Here is a 13,991-nt window from a genome sequence, read left to right as displayed (position 1 = left end):
ATTCCTTAATGTCCTGATAAAGATTATCCCAAGGAAATCCACGACTTACATCCTGTCACGGAACCAAAATATGAAAGCTGGTGGATCGGTGTTTATGTATAGTATACACTACGCAGTATACCTTCCTGTTTCTTAAATAATATTACTAACATCATTCAAGGAAATATTTTAAAAATGATTGAAACAGAACCTCATCAGGGGGATCCTTCTTCTTCTTCCATTGATGGCTCAAGACATCGATGACTGAGAGAGAGCTGCATCGGCTCCAGATACAAGAAGGGGAAAAAATAGAGACAGCCACAGATGACAAAGCCAAGGAGGCGAAGGAAGTGTCAAAAGCCCAAAGCTACACCGAATATTTTCACCTCAAACTTCGATGAAGGAATGGATCGAGAGCGAAGAGACTTGGACAAACATTTCACAAAGGAAGACACAAAAAACTGAGATAATGATCTCAAAGCCCTCTTTTCTTCAATCTTCTTCTCAACAGGCATCAAGGAAGGATTTTGGAGGGAAGTTTTGCCTTTCGGCTTTCGCTTTTGCTCCCTGAAGTCTTGCACCTTCACTTCTACATACAGTGCATTATCTGATCAACACTCTTACATATGGACACCCATATATATATATATATATATATATATATATATATATATATATATATATATATATATATATATATATATATATATATATATATATATATATATATATATATATATATATATATAATATATATATATATATATATATATATATATATATATATATATATATATATATATAATATATATATATATATATATATATATATATATATGTATATAATATATATATATATATATATATATATATATATATATATATATATATATATATATATATATATATATATATATATATATATATATATATATATATATATATAATTTCTGACTCACATCAGGATGGAACCCAGGTCTTTAAATTGATGTGAGTCAGAAATTTATTTCTGTTCTACACGTGATATTTGCATCTGTTATTGTAAGACCTTTCAGTAATCATTTACTTCCTAGAAGAACCAATTTATTTTCTCCCAATGGTATTTTAATCTGCCATACCATTTCTTCAATTTCTCTGATTTTATACAAAACATGTCAAGGTCAAAGGAATCGCATTTTTCAATATCCTCGAATTTCATCGTCCTGCAATATACTACTTTTGTTCCCTTCCTCTACTCTGCTATACCCATGAAAACACACACATACGTATCTGGTAAAAGATGACCAGTAGATTCCTTATCATATATATATATATATATATATATATATATATATATATATATATATATATATATATATATATATATATATATATATATATATATATATATACACACACACACACACACATATATATATATATATATATATATATATATATATATATATATATATATATATATATATATATATTGATAAGGAATCTAATGGTCATCTTTTACCAGATACGTGTGTGTGTTTTCATGGGTATAGTAGAGTAGAGAAAGGGAATAAAAGTAGCATATTACGGGAAGATGAAATTCGAGGATTATTGAAAAATGAGATTCCTTTGACCTTGACATATGGAGTATAAAATGAAAGAAACTGAAGAAAAGGTTTGGCAGAATAAAATACCATTTGGAGAAAATAAACTGGTTCTTCTGAGAAGCAAATGAGTACAGAAAGGTCTTAGAATAACAGGTGCAAATCAAATGGATATATATTTAGTGTGGAAAGACTGTCATAGTGTTAAGAGCTAAAACAAAGCTTCAGAGACTTTACGAAATGAGTCAACCTCACGCTTAAAGCAGAATTTCGGAAACTCTGTTCGCTCTGTTGACTCTTCTGCGCCTTTGTCCAGTGAGAATAATAATTTAATGAAACTGAGAAATGAGCGTATATGCATATTAAGCCGTGCATACATTCATAATACATACATACATACATAGAAGTGTTCATATAGTTATGAGAGTGTGGCTAACTGAACAAGACAACTGAATTAAATTCACTCAACAACCAAATACTACTTGAAAATATTTCATAGGTAAAGTCTGTTCTTAAAAGGAATAGGTGACTGAAAATCTCTGATCAGAAAGTTTTAATCAAATCTCCCATTCTTTTTAGCTATGGTGGAATTATGCAAAGAAATGAAGGCTGGAGAAATGGAATATTCATGGCTTTCATAGAGGTCATTGTGCCCTGGGAATTTCTCATTCCTTTTGTTGGTTGTCTTTCTTTGCTCACTTAAGAGGGAGTCTGCCCTTTATGTTTGCTAAGATTTTTGTTTTAAAATTTTAATCTTGTCACTTCTGTTGGCGTTTGTGTATTCTTAGTCTTTCGTACTTCGTTTTAGTTGCCATTGGTTAAGCAGTTAGAAAATTTTAAATTTCCAGCATGTTTGTGAAAATATATGGTATGTGTTAATGAGAGTGTGTTTGCTTAAGTATACCTCAAGAAGGGGTCAACGAATCTGGATGAAACCTTGCGAATACATTCGTTAGGTGACCACCTTGAGATGAGTAACTCTTGGGAAAAATAATTTCAGAATTGGTGATTTGGTGGCATGAAAACCATCTAACCTATTTTGAATGACAGGGATTCTCGCTAATTGAAATATAGGCTTCATGGCTTGGTATGTGTTTGTAATAGCTAATTTATGTTAAAGATTTATGACGGTAATATTTTGATAAATAAAATTACCTGTTTGACTTTAGTGACGGAGGAAGCACTCTACGGAGTCTACTTTCTTTCTATTGTATGATTTTTTGGGGGGGGAATGGACATAAATTTTCTGTTAATTATTTCTGATAATTTCTCTTCATTCTTGAAAACAGACTTTTTTTGGGCTCATTTTTAATCATTTAAGGTTTTATTAGTCTTTGAAAAGGCTGAGCAATATTTTGGTAAAAGTAACACTTCATCCAAAACTATTTACAGAGTAACCGGCGGAAGGAAATACAGTAATCCCCATCTTAGACAGTATTATTGCCATCTATTGAGAGAGAATTATTTCCGTTTATGATCCATCTTCCTCCCGTCTGGCTTCTGATGTGAGTTCCAGATTAATCTTGAGGGATCGTCCGACCTCTGACATCTTCCCTTCCCATTTTCTCTCTAGCCTTTTCTTCATTCGTGTTGGTGAAATGAGAACCTTCGAATTAATTTGCCTAATAATTACCGTTGTCTCTCTTCTCTCTGTCCCCATTAATTGTACGTTTATGAGCAATTTACACTAAGCAATAATTAAATTCTCGCTCTCGCTCTCTTCTCTTTGTAGTCAGCTTACACTTCCGAATTGGGATACCTCAGGCCATAATTTCTTCGTGAGAAAAATGAGGGAAAAAAAGAGTCTTTCCATAGTCTAGGGAGCAGTAAAGTATTTATTCGAACGCCATCATAAAAATATAGGGTTATCTTCGTATTCCCCTTTTTAAATGTTGTTTATCGCCAGTTCCTTGCCCAACTTGACTATAAAGAAAGCGAGATTGTCTTGTTTAACAACATAAATTTAATCCTTTTTTGTAATTACATGGGGATCGAAAACCTTTTAATAAAATTCCTCAGAACATTAAGGTTTATTTAATTTCTCTCTCTCTCTCTCTCTCTCTCTCTCTCTCTCTCTCTCGCGGAACTGCCAAGTCCAGATAAGAAAAGACGCATCAAGAAAAGCCAAGGTGAAGACAAACTATAGACACTGATATCGCCCTAATAAATCAACAACTGGAGGAGGAGGAGGAGGAGGAGGAGGAGGAGGAGGAGGAGGAGGAGGTGGAGGAGGAGGAGGAGCAAGATCCTAAGGAGGAGGAGAAGAAAACGAAGAAAAAGGAGTAGGATGAAGGAAGTCTGTGACCCCTAATGAGAAGGAGATCCTTCCTTGTCGGTTCCAGTGCTCATTTGTCTCAGGAGTGATTCAGGAAGACAGTTTTTCTTATTTCTTTTAGTCTTTACTCTCCTCTCCAGACTTTTTTTTTTGTACTTTAGCCACGTATTTTTAGATAAAGCTGCCTAACACCAGTAATGAATTTTTGATGAATTCCATAACCAAAACAGGAGCAAAGAATCACTAATGAGGAAATTAAGCAAAAACTAGCTTGACTGAAACTATAGGCGCTGAGAATCGGATAAGGTAAAATTTAAAGGAATAAAATTTTATGATAGATTTTTGGAGAAAAAATCAAAAGTGAAACTGATAAGGGAAGCGGTGACAGTAGTTATTGAACCAGACAAAATTAGTAGAATAACAATGAAGCAACAGTTTGTACGATCATGGAAGTATGCCTTAGTCAATAACGATTCTCTTTTTACTTTAATATTTTGCAAGTCATTCCCTGCTTTCAGACTGTTTAGAGAAATCGGTAGAATCAAATAATTTGGTAGAACTGACAACAGAATTCAGAAAAAATAAAAAAATAAAAAAATAATCCACTGTTAATCTTTTATGGTGACTGAATTCCTTCGATTGTGGTATATAGCTTCCTTCCAATAACTTGCCACAAAAGGTGGCTTAATCAAATAACACCAACAAGAAAATAATTTCTAGTTTGGCGCATCCGCTCTGGTGTCAAATTGCTGTAAAGTAAATACACAACTCATGTTTCTTGAAGTAATCGTAATCCTGCAGCTCTTCGGAAAGTATGAAAAGGAAGGTGACTGTGAATCGCATTATGGTCGCATGAATTCTAAAATGAAATTAATTTCCAGACCTGTGATACACATCTTCGCAATCGGTAAGGATAGAGACGGTGGCGGACGCCACTCATCCTCCGGCTTCGATGATCATTGACCGCTCCTCTCTTGCTCTGCTCAGCCTTGGAATTCTCTTTCTGCTACTGCTTTCCTAGCTCACATAACCGTCCTTCCTATAAGAGACAAAAAGGTCCCTTGCTTTCTTCCCTTATCTCATGTAGTGTGCTATTCCCAGGCCAGGGATGTTATAAGAAACCAGGCGTGCCGTCCTGTTGACCTGTAATGTCAAATAAGATTATTTCCTCCTCAGCTGCTCTCTGGCATCGAAATATGCATACCTACAACCCTACATGAATGCATATATGCAAAAATAATGAGGGCAAAGAGAACCTCAGATGAAAAGATCGGCAAAGGAAAAGTCCAGAAAGTCAAAGAGTGAAATTGAACATCCTCATCTCAATCGCCGGAAAGAATTCCGAAAGGTAGTAAAAAAGCAAATGGAAACTAACGAGCTTTTCATGGCTCTCCCTCTCTCTCTCTCTCTCTCTCTCTCTCTCTCTCTCTCTCTCTCTCTCTCTCTCTCTCTCTCATGCTCAGCTTAAAAATGAACTGCTGAAAGGGGAAGCTATAATAAGGATTGTGAACGTTGCAGAAATTTTAACGTCGAGAAAACCAACAGTTTTCTATCAGAAGTGGAGGCAGAGAAGGTTCTCCTAAGGATGGGTCAACCATTCTTGCATTTCCTATGAAATTCCATTTGCCTGGAATTAGCACCGCCTGCACAAAGGCTCCATCTGGGCACAATGGCCAGATTGGAATGTCTGTGCCCCTCCCTCTCCGGAGACAAACTCCTTCATAGTGACAGACATTCGGATAACTTATGATATATTTCATTTTGCATATACTTTAAGGTCCAGTGCGACCATTTCATGCTTTTGAAAGTTGCCTGTGGGGTTGAATTGCAATCGATACTTCTGTCTCCATCGTGATTTTGTCTTTCAGCCGACACTATCCTCCCTCCAAGTGTTATTTTCTCAAGCAATTCCCAATACATGACTTGGAAAAGCTTAGAGTTTAAGTAGTCATATAGGGCTGGTGATTGCAACGAGAGTATTGCTTGTACTTTTCAGTTCATTTCCTATATAGGCCATGGTTGGAAGACCAATCAGAACATTTTTTGGTTCCATCCTTGATTTAGGAGTATGTGACACTCAAGAAAGAATTCAGGCGACGGATCTCCGCTGGGAATTTCATCTTGTTTATGCCTCTGCCATCAGCTACGTCCCTGAGACAGCTGGGTTCATCGTGACTCCTGATGACAACGTGTGTGTTTCATTTACGGAGATGATAAACTGAGTAGTTCATTGGAAATAAGTTTGTCTTTTTTTCTTATGTTTCCTTTATAACTTTTTTTCAAATTCCCTCCCCACTGTATATTTTGCTTTCCTTTGCTGATTTCTCAAGTAAATAGTCGCCAATTAATATACTCTTCAAAGAAAAGATTGCTCTTACGGCAGAAGTTTTTAGAATCTCAGTTAATTTCCTAAACCTCTCAATCATTTTACGACCTAAAGATAAAGGCAATAATTGAAGGTAACCAAGTTTCCCTTAAATAGGATCAGGAACAATAAAAGGGGGACACTTATGAGATAAACACTTATGAGGTTAAAGATAAGAAAGTTTCCCTTAAATAGAATTAAGAACAAGAGAAGGGGGACACTTATGAGATAGACATATGAGATTAAAGATAAGCAAATTTCCCTTAAATAGAATTAGGAACAATAGAAGGTGGACACTAATGAGATAGACACTTATGAAATTAAAGATAAGAAAGTTTCCCTTAAATAGAATTAGGAACTAGAGAAGGGGGACACTTGTGAGATTAAAAATAACCAAATTTCCCTTAAATAGGATTAGGACCAACCAAGAGAAGGGGGACACTTATGAGATTAAAGATACCCAAGTTTCCCTTAAATAGGATTAGGAACAAGAGAAGTGGGATACAATGAGATTAAAGATACCCAAGTTTCCCTTAAATAGGATTAGGAACTAGAGAAGGAAGACACAATGAGATTAAAGATACCCAAGTTTCCCTTAGACAGGATTATGAACAAGAGAAGGGGGACATTTATGAGATTAAAGATACCCAAGTTTCTCTTAGATAGGATTAGGAACCAGAGAAGGGGGACACTTAAAAATAGTCAAGTTTCCCTTAAATAGGGTTAGGAACGAGAGAAGGGGACACTTGTGAGATAGACACTTATGAGATTAAAGATACCCAAGTTTCCCTTAAATAGGATGAGGAAGAAGAGAAGAGTGATTCACATGAGATAGACACTTATGAGATTAAACATAACCACCTTTCCCTTAAATAGGATTAGGAACAAGAGAAGGGGGACACTTATGAGATAAGCTATTTATAATTAATTTCAAATGATCAATTATTTCCGTGAAAAGATTAACTTAAACTTTAATTTCCTTCGTGTCTTTAAGGACTTTGGTAAAATTCAATATCGATTTTGTTTCAGGGTGCAATATTTTCTGTATCCTATTTCACGAAATAGCAGTTATTTTGTTGAGTTATTCTTCGAAATTCCATCATGGTTGAGGAAATCGAAACTTGGATCCTTGCCACTTATGAATCCTTGGGGAATCTTCATATCTTACGGACCATTTCAGCTGCAAAGAACGCACCCACCTAAACAAGGCTCTCAGGCGAAACAGCTTCTGCTATGCAGCTGATTACCTTTCAGGTAAAGGTGAAATGAGTCGGGAAGGAATTGGCTGAACTTCCTTTACGATGCTTTCTATACATCTCCATACAGAAGTCTCCTTCAGGATTCTGGCTTAATCCTTGACTTTTTGTTACTAATCCTTTGTGAATGCGAAGCTTTAGTTCCGGGATCGACAGCAATTATTAAACTTCGAAACGGAAAACTTCGCCTAAATAAATTCATAATTTACATTGATTTTCATATATTACATGTAAAATCGGAATGTTAACTCTATATCTCTTGGTCTTGTAGCAGTTCCTCGTTGGACGAGTCGGTAGAGTTCTCGGATAGCACTCTGCTAAGCCCGAGTTCGAGTCTCCGGCCGGCCAATGAAGAATTAGAGGAATTTATTTCTGGTGATAGAAATTCATTTCACAGTATAATGTGGTTCAGATTCCACAATAAGCTGTAGGTCCCGTTGCTAGGTAACCAGTTGGTTCTTAGCCTCGTAAAATAAGCCTAATCCGTCGGGCCAGCCCTAGGAGAGCTGTTAATCAGCTCAGTGGTCTGGTTTAACTAAGGTATACTTAACTTTTTGGTCTTGTAGTGTAAATGAATATGAAATAATTAAGTATTAGACGCAATTTCCTGCACACAATTCGTTTAGTATATATAATTTTCTATGTTGCAAAGGTCCAAGCTACGTTGGTTTTCACTGAAAGCAACTGCAACTTGAGTTGTTTATTTGGGTAAAATCCAGAGCCACACTCCTTAAATTATGACCATTGCTTTACTAAAATTTACGAAGACCAATCTAGTGGAAATATGTGATCTGAAAGTCGCCATTAAGAGGAAATTTAGTAAGGAATGGTCGCTGGATATTTGCGTACACTTTCAGTTTTGCAGCGAATTTGAGAAAAATGTTTCTCGGTTTTTTTATAAACATCACAAGTTCCCTTTTGCAAAGTTGTTATGAAAGTAAAAATACATAGATATATAAAAACCGAATGATACTGAACAAGGAGAATTTCCCATAATGTAATAGTACTGAAATGACTTTGACTGCGTCTCTCTGATGCAGATGAGAAAACGAAGATGCACTCAGACAGGAGTCATTGTTCTAAGGCTTCCTGTCCTCATGAGGTCCCTCTCTTGGTCTGTATTAGATTCTGGCTCTTCACAGCTGGAGTGAACTAAGACTAAGGGCTAGCAACCTCATCCTTTCAAAGGGCCTTGCTGGAAACCAGATGTATATCACTTTATGTTGCTATGCTATCCAAGGTAAAAGTCCCATTATTATTATTATTATTATTATTATTATTATTATTATTATTATTATTATTATTATTAGGTGCAATATTTATATGTAACAGGCTAATTAGTCATTAACTTGACTAGGAATTTGTTCAAAACTGAATTCTAAGGAAGCTGACCATTAAATGAATAGACAATATAATTTCATGTAGAAGAAACACGCAATATGAATAAATTCTAAGGCAACATTTCTAGCGCCTCAGCCGCCATGCTCAGAGAGAGAGAGAGAGAGAGAGAGAGAGAGAGAGAGAGAGAGAGAGAGAGAGAGAGAGAATATAATGCAATAAAGAGCAATACAAAGGGGCACAGACAGATGTGAACAGAAGTGAAGGCGGAGTGATAAATTAATATGTATTTCATATGAGAAGCAAACCCTATGAAGATGTGTGAGGGGACAAAATTATATATATATATATATATATATATATATATATATATATATATATATATATATATATATATATATATATATATATATATATTATATATATGTGTGTGTGTGTGTGTGTGTATACACACACACACACATGTGTGTACATACATACATATACTGTATACATATATATGTATACACACACACACACACACACATATATATATATATATATATATAATATATAAAAAGATTAGAGAAGAGATGAGAGAGAGAGAGAGAGGAAAAAATACTGAGGGATTTAGAGAAAGAATCCCATAAAATTGTTCAAAAATGGTAAGAGAGAATTTGCAAGAAAAATCAAACAATAAAAGCTCAGATACATTAAGCCAGTACGAAGAATCTATAAGAGATATTGATAAAGCAAAAACAGCTGCAGTATATATAAAAGAAATATATAAAAAGGAGATAATAAAACAGTGCGATAAAAGCCGAGGACAGCAACGAGACAAAAACGCTTTGTGTCTCACCTTGAGGTGTTTTCATCTTCCTTGGAGCAGACAAAAGCAATTCCAAATCCAACGGACGTATGTTTTTCCAGGCTCCTTTTCCTTAACGTTTATTGTTTACTTAAGGATTCAGTTATAAGTGCTTCTCTCTTTTTGATTTGACGTTTCTTGAGGGAAATCTTATGGCTTATTTATTTTCGTCTCCTCTAATGGCGGCTTATTCCAAACTTATTTACCTTTGTGAATGAGGGCACTTTGTCTCCCGGGGACATCGTTTTGTAGCCGTCTGCCATCTGTGAGATGACTTTTCCATCTGTCTAGCGACTGTCTTCGTTACCTGTGATAACTGTCTTCCGACTGTCTAATGAGAATCTTCCTTCTGTAAAGTGATAATTTTCCTCTTGTCGAATAATTTCCACCTTTGTGTCCGATGGTTGTGATTGGTTTCCTTTCGTTTGATAACTGCCTTCCTTCTGTCTCCTTCGTGTATATTCATTCTACATTGTCCTATGTACCCAGTCATTCCTTAGGTTAATTCGTTGTTTTTTTTTTTTTTACATCTGTCTCTTGGTTGTCTTCTAGTTGATGTCTGTTTTACATTTGTCTTTACTGATCACTTTCGTGTTTTCCTGTTATTGTAAGGGATGAAAGTCCCATTTGTTAGTGAAAGATATTTCGTGTATATTAATTCTACAGTGTCTTGTGTGCCCAGTCATTTCTTAGGATTATTCCTACTTTAGTTTTTTTAGGAAAGCTATCACTCCTTGTGCGTTGTCTTTTTTTAAAAGCCTTCAGAAAATAACTCTTTGGACTTTTTTGTGTTTGTGAAATGTAATTGACGTTGCTATCGATTATTTAGTTGTGTTTTTATTGAAAAAGTGTGATTTTTAAAAAGTTTTGCCCCTATTTAATGCGGACATTCTGATGTCATGAAGAGAGAGAGAGAGAGAGAGAGAGAGAGAGAGAGAGATAGAGAGAGAGAGAGAGACTCAGGGACACGACAGAAACTTCGTAAGCTAGCCATGCGAACTCGTGTTTCCATTCTATTTGTCTCTAACAAAAGAGTTTTTCCTTTCCCCTTCTGTTTGCATTCTGAATATTACTTCCACGTTTAATGGTCTGTTGTCTAACATTGACACTAAGCTTTCTGTTATTTTTCCCCCTTGGAGAAAGGCCATTAGCACAAACATAACCTTTCCTGTTCTCTGCTCTTCCATGTAAAGAAAAAATCTCTCTCTCTCTCTCTCTCTCTCTCTCTCTCTCTCCTCTAAAAGCTCTTCGTTGGGTGAGTCGGTAGAGCTGTGGACTAGCACTCGCCAGGCCCGAGTTCGAGTCTCCGGCCGGCTGATGAAGTGTTAGAGGAATTTATTTCTGGTGATTGAAATTCATTTCTCGCTATAATATGGTTCGGATTCCACAATAAGCTGCAGGTCCCGTTGCTATGTAACCAATTGGTTCTTAGCCACGTAAAATAAGTCTAATCCTTCTGGCCAGCCCTAGGAGAGCTGTTAATCAGCTCAGTGGTCTGGTAAAACTAAGGTATACTTCACTTTTTTCTCTCTCTCAAAACTGTTTCCTCAGGAAGAATCTTAGTACAATTATAATTTCAAGTTTTAATAAAAGAAAACGCTGAAATCCTCCATATGATTACGTCAGTTTTTTTTTCCAGAATACTTGTCGATACTTTAATCTTTATACCGTCAGTTCAGTTATGATTAAAGATAAAAATAATAAAAATAATGACTTTGTGGAAAGAGAACTGCCGTCAATACTGTCAATTGGAGATAGGGAATGTGAATATTCATTCAGATCTACCTTGTGGAAAAGAATGAGAGAGAGAGAGAGAGAGAGAGAGAGAGAGAGAGAGAGAGAGAGAGCAGAAACTAAAAAAAAGCAAATCACATAGATAAATAGAACATGGACAGACAAACAAAGCGCATAGACCTAAATAGAGAAAAGGAAAGACTAGTAAGTGCTTCCACAGACGAACAAACACATCCAGATAGTCCTCATATTTCGCCTACCTGACCCAGAAAACGATATCATGTACGTTTATTTGTTTTCTCTAATAAAACGCAAACCATGATGAGCAGGATAAGAAACAAACTCAAATAACATCGCTAAAGTAATCTGGCTTTTGCTTTAATCTCTACTTTTCAGTGAATTATATTCTGTATGCGAACAATGGGACCTGTCTGGTGTTAATGCTCCTATTGCCTGTTAGTTAGTGCGAGGAACTACCCATGGAAGGGATTGTTAGCTAAGTGCTGAATTCTTGCTGTTACATTTCCTAATAGATGCTTCAATTTATATCCTTGATTTAGTAGTAATTTTCCTTCTCCCAGATCCTTCCATTGCCAACGCTACCTCTTCAACTTCGCCCCTTGCATTGAAAAGATCCGTTCTTCCACTGCCACTGCTATTACTACTACCACCACTACTACGTTTCTAACATTGGTAACACTGCCTCTCCCACCACTTCACCAGCTGAAGCATCCCTTGTAACAATACTATTATGAGAAAGCTACTTCTCTAAGCACTTCCATAGGTCTTGTAATATTAACTCTCTTACCACTCTCTTACGTAATCAACATAGCCTAACTTATTATTATCTTGACCTTGGCAACACAGCCTCTTTTACCACTTTCCTACCGTAGTTATTCTTCTTTTAATGTGCTTGTTTTCCCATTTTGTATGGGGTAGGCACGATGTAACATAGCCTATCTTATTATCAGATTGCCATTAGCAACACAACCTTTTCTAACACTTTCTTGAGTTTGAAAATCTGCCCCTCCTTCCACAAGCAAGAATGAGTGATAAGGCGATTTCATTAAATGAATTTACACCAGACATTTTCTCCTTAGGCCAATGATGTCATTAGTACCTTCTCGTGTTTATACTAACCGTAAAACGGCAGCTGGTAGAAAGATTTTCAGTATCCAAATGATGTCATTTCTCTAAGACCAATCCTTTACCAGTTAACCTTTGTTTCTTCTTTTTTTTTTATTGATAACAATATTGCAATAATGCTTACATTTCTATAATATGCACTATTTACAAAGTATTTACGAATTCATCTGTATAGAAGGTGTTTATTTTACAGCATCTTGGATAAGACGCATTTGGAAAATTTAAGTTTACATCTAATAATATTTATTCGACAATTTACATTTAAGTTATCATCTGTACTTGCCCAAACCACGTTAATATATTCAATACTAAATGTGGAAAGGATTGGAACCTACACTTCATGGAGGAAACTGGAAACAAGTCTTTTTATAATGCGCTTCTTAAAAATACAATATTCCAAATTACTTTAGAATACTTATCATGGTATCGTAAACATGGCTGGAAGTGCACAGTACCCTCAAATAAATATTTTAAGACTCCTCTTCCTTAACGATAAAACTTCCACGTAGAAGTTGTGTGTTTAAAATCGTCTACATACGTTATTTCTAGATGGCAACTTGTGCAGATACACAGATGAATATATTGTACAATAGTACACAATTATACAATAGCTTGATATTCTTGCACTGAATAAAAATAACTGCACAAGGGGTTTTCACGTTTTTTTAAAGTTATCCAATTGAAAATTGACTTCAGTTTAGTTCATATGACTGCAATTACTAATTATTATATCTCCATTATTTCAATAAATATGATGAATTGTAGTTCCAAGGCTAAAATTACTTCCCGAATAAAATATGATGGAGAAGAGGAAAACAGCTGAATCAGTGGTGGCCAAAATACAACAGAGTATGTTTGCTGAGGATATAGAATAAGGTAACAGACTAAGAGGTTTATTCACCTTCTACCATCGCGCATCGAAATATCAGTCCCTAAAGTATAATGATTACGCTAATTATAGATGACTGTAAGTACGGTGCAGTATATCTACCTATTTTCCGTACAGTAGGTTGATAGCAATAATGGTTGTGAATATTCTAAAGGTCATCTTAGCATCTGTCGTGAAAAAATTGGATCCGTTTTTTCTCGACAATCCTTCACAATGTTCAGGATAAGCGAAGGGGGTGGGGTGGGGGGAGGTGGTAAGCAAGCGGCTGAGTTCGTGGTTCACTTTTTTTCCTGTAAATATGTTTGATTATTATTTGTGTACTGCGAGTTGCCTGTGTTGTCTGTGTCGGGAATGTCTGAGAGGCTCTTATTTATATAATTCAGGTACATTCTTTCGTAAAGTAACCTAAAATTGTAGCGTTTAGAAGCATGTTTTTCTGAGTTTTAAGGGTTTTTGTATAGCCTTCAGCACTGTGTCTAGCACCCGACCGCGTGGTCCTCAAGGGTGTGCGTCAAGTTTCTTGTATGTTGAATTTTAAGTAGTCTATTTTTAAATAAAATTGTAAAACCCTGCCTGATC

This window comes from Macrobrachium rosenbergii, chromosome 48 (genome assembly GCF_040412425.1).
Source record: "Macrobrachium rosenbergii isolate ZJJX-2024 chromosome 48, ASM4041242v1, whole genome shotgun sequence".
Classification (NCBI taxonomy): Eukaryota; Metazoa; Arthropoda; class Malacostraca; order Decapoda; family Palaemonidae; genus Macrobrachium; species Macrobrachium rosenbergii.
The sequence above is the reverse complement of the archived record's forward strand: the minus strand, read 5'-3'. Positions refer to the sequence as shown.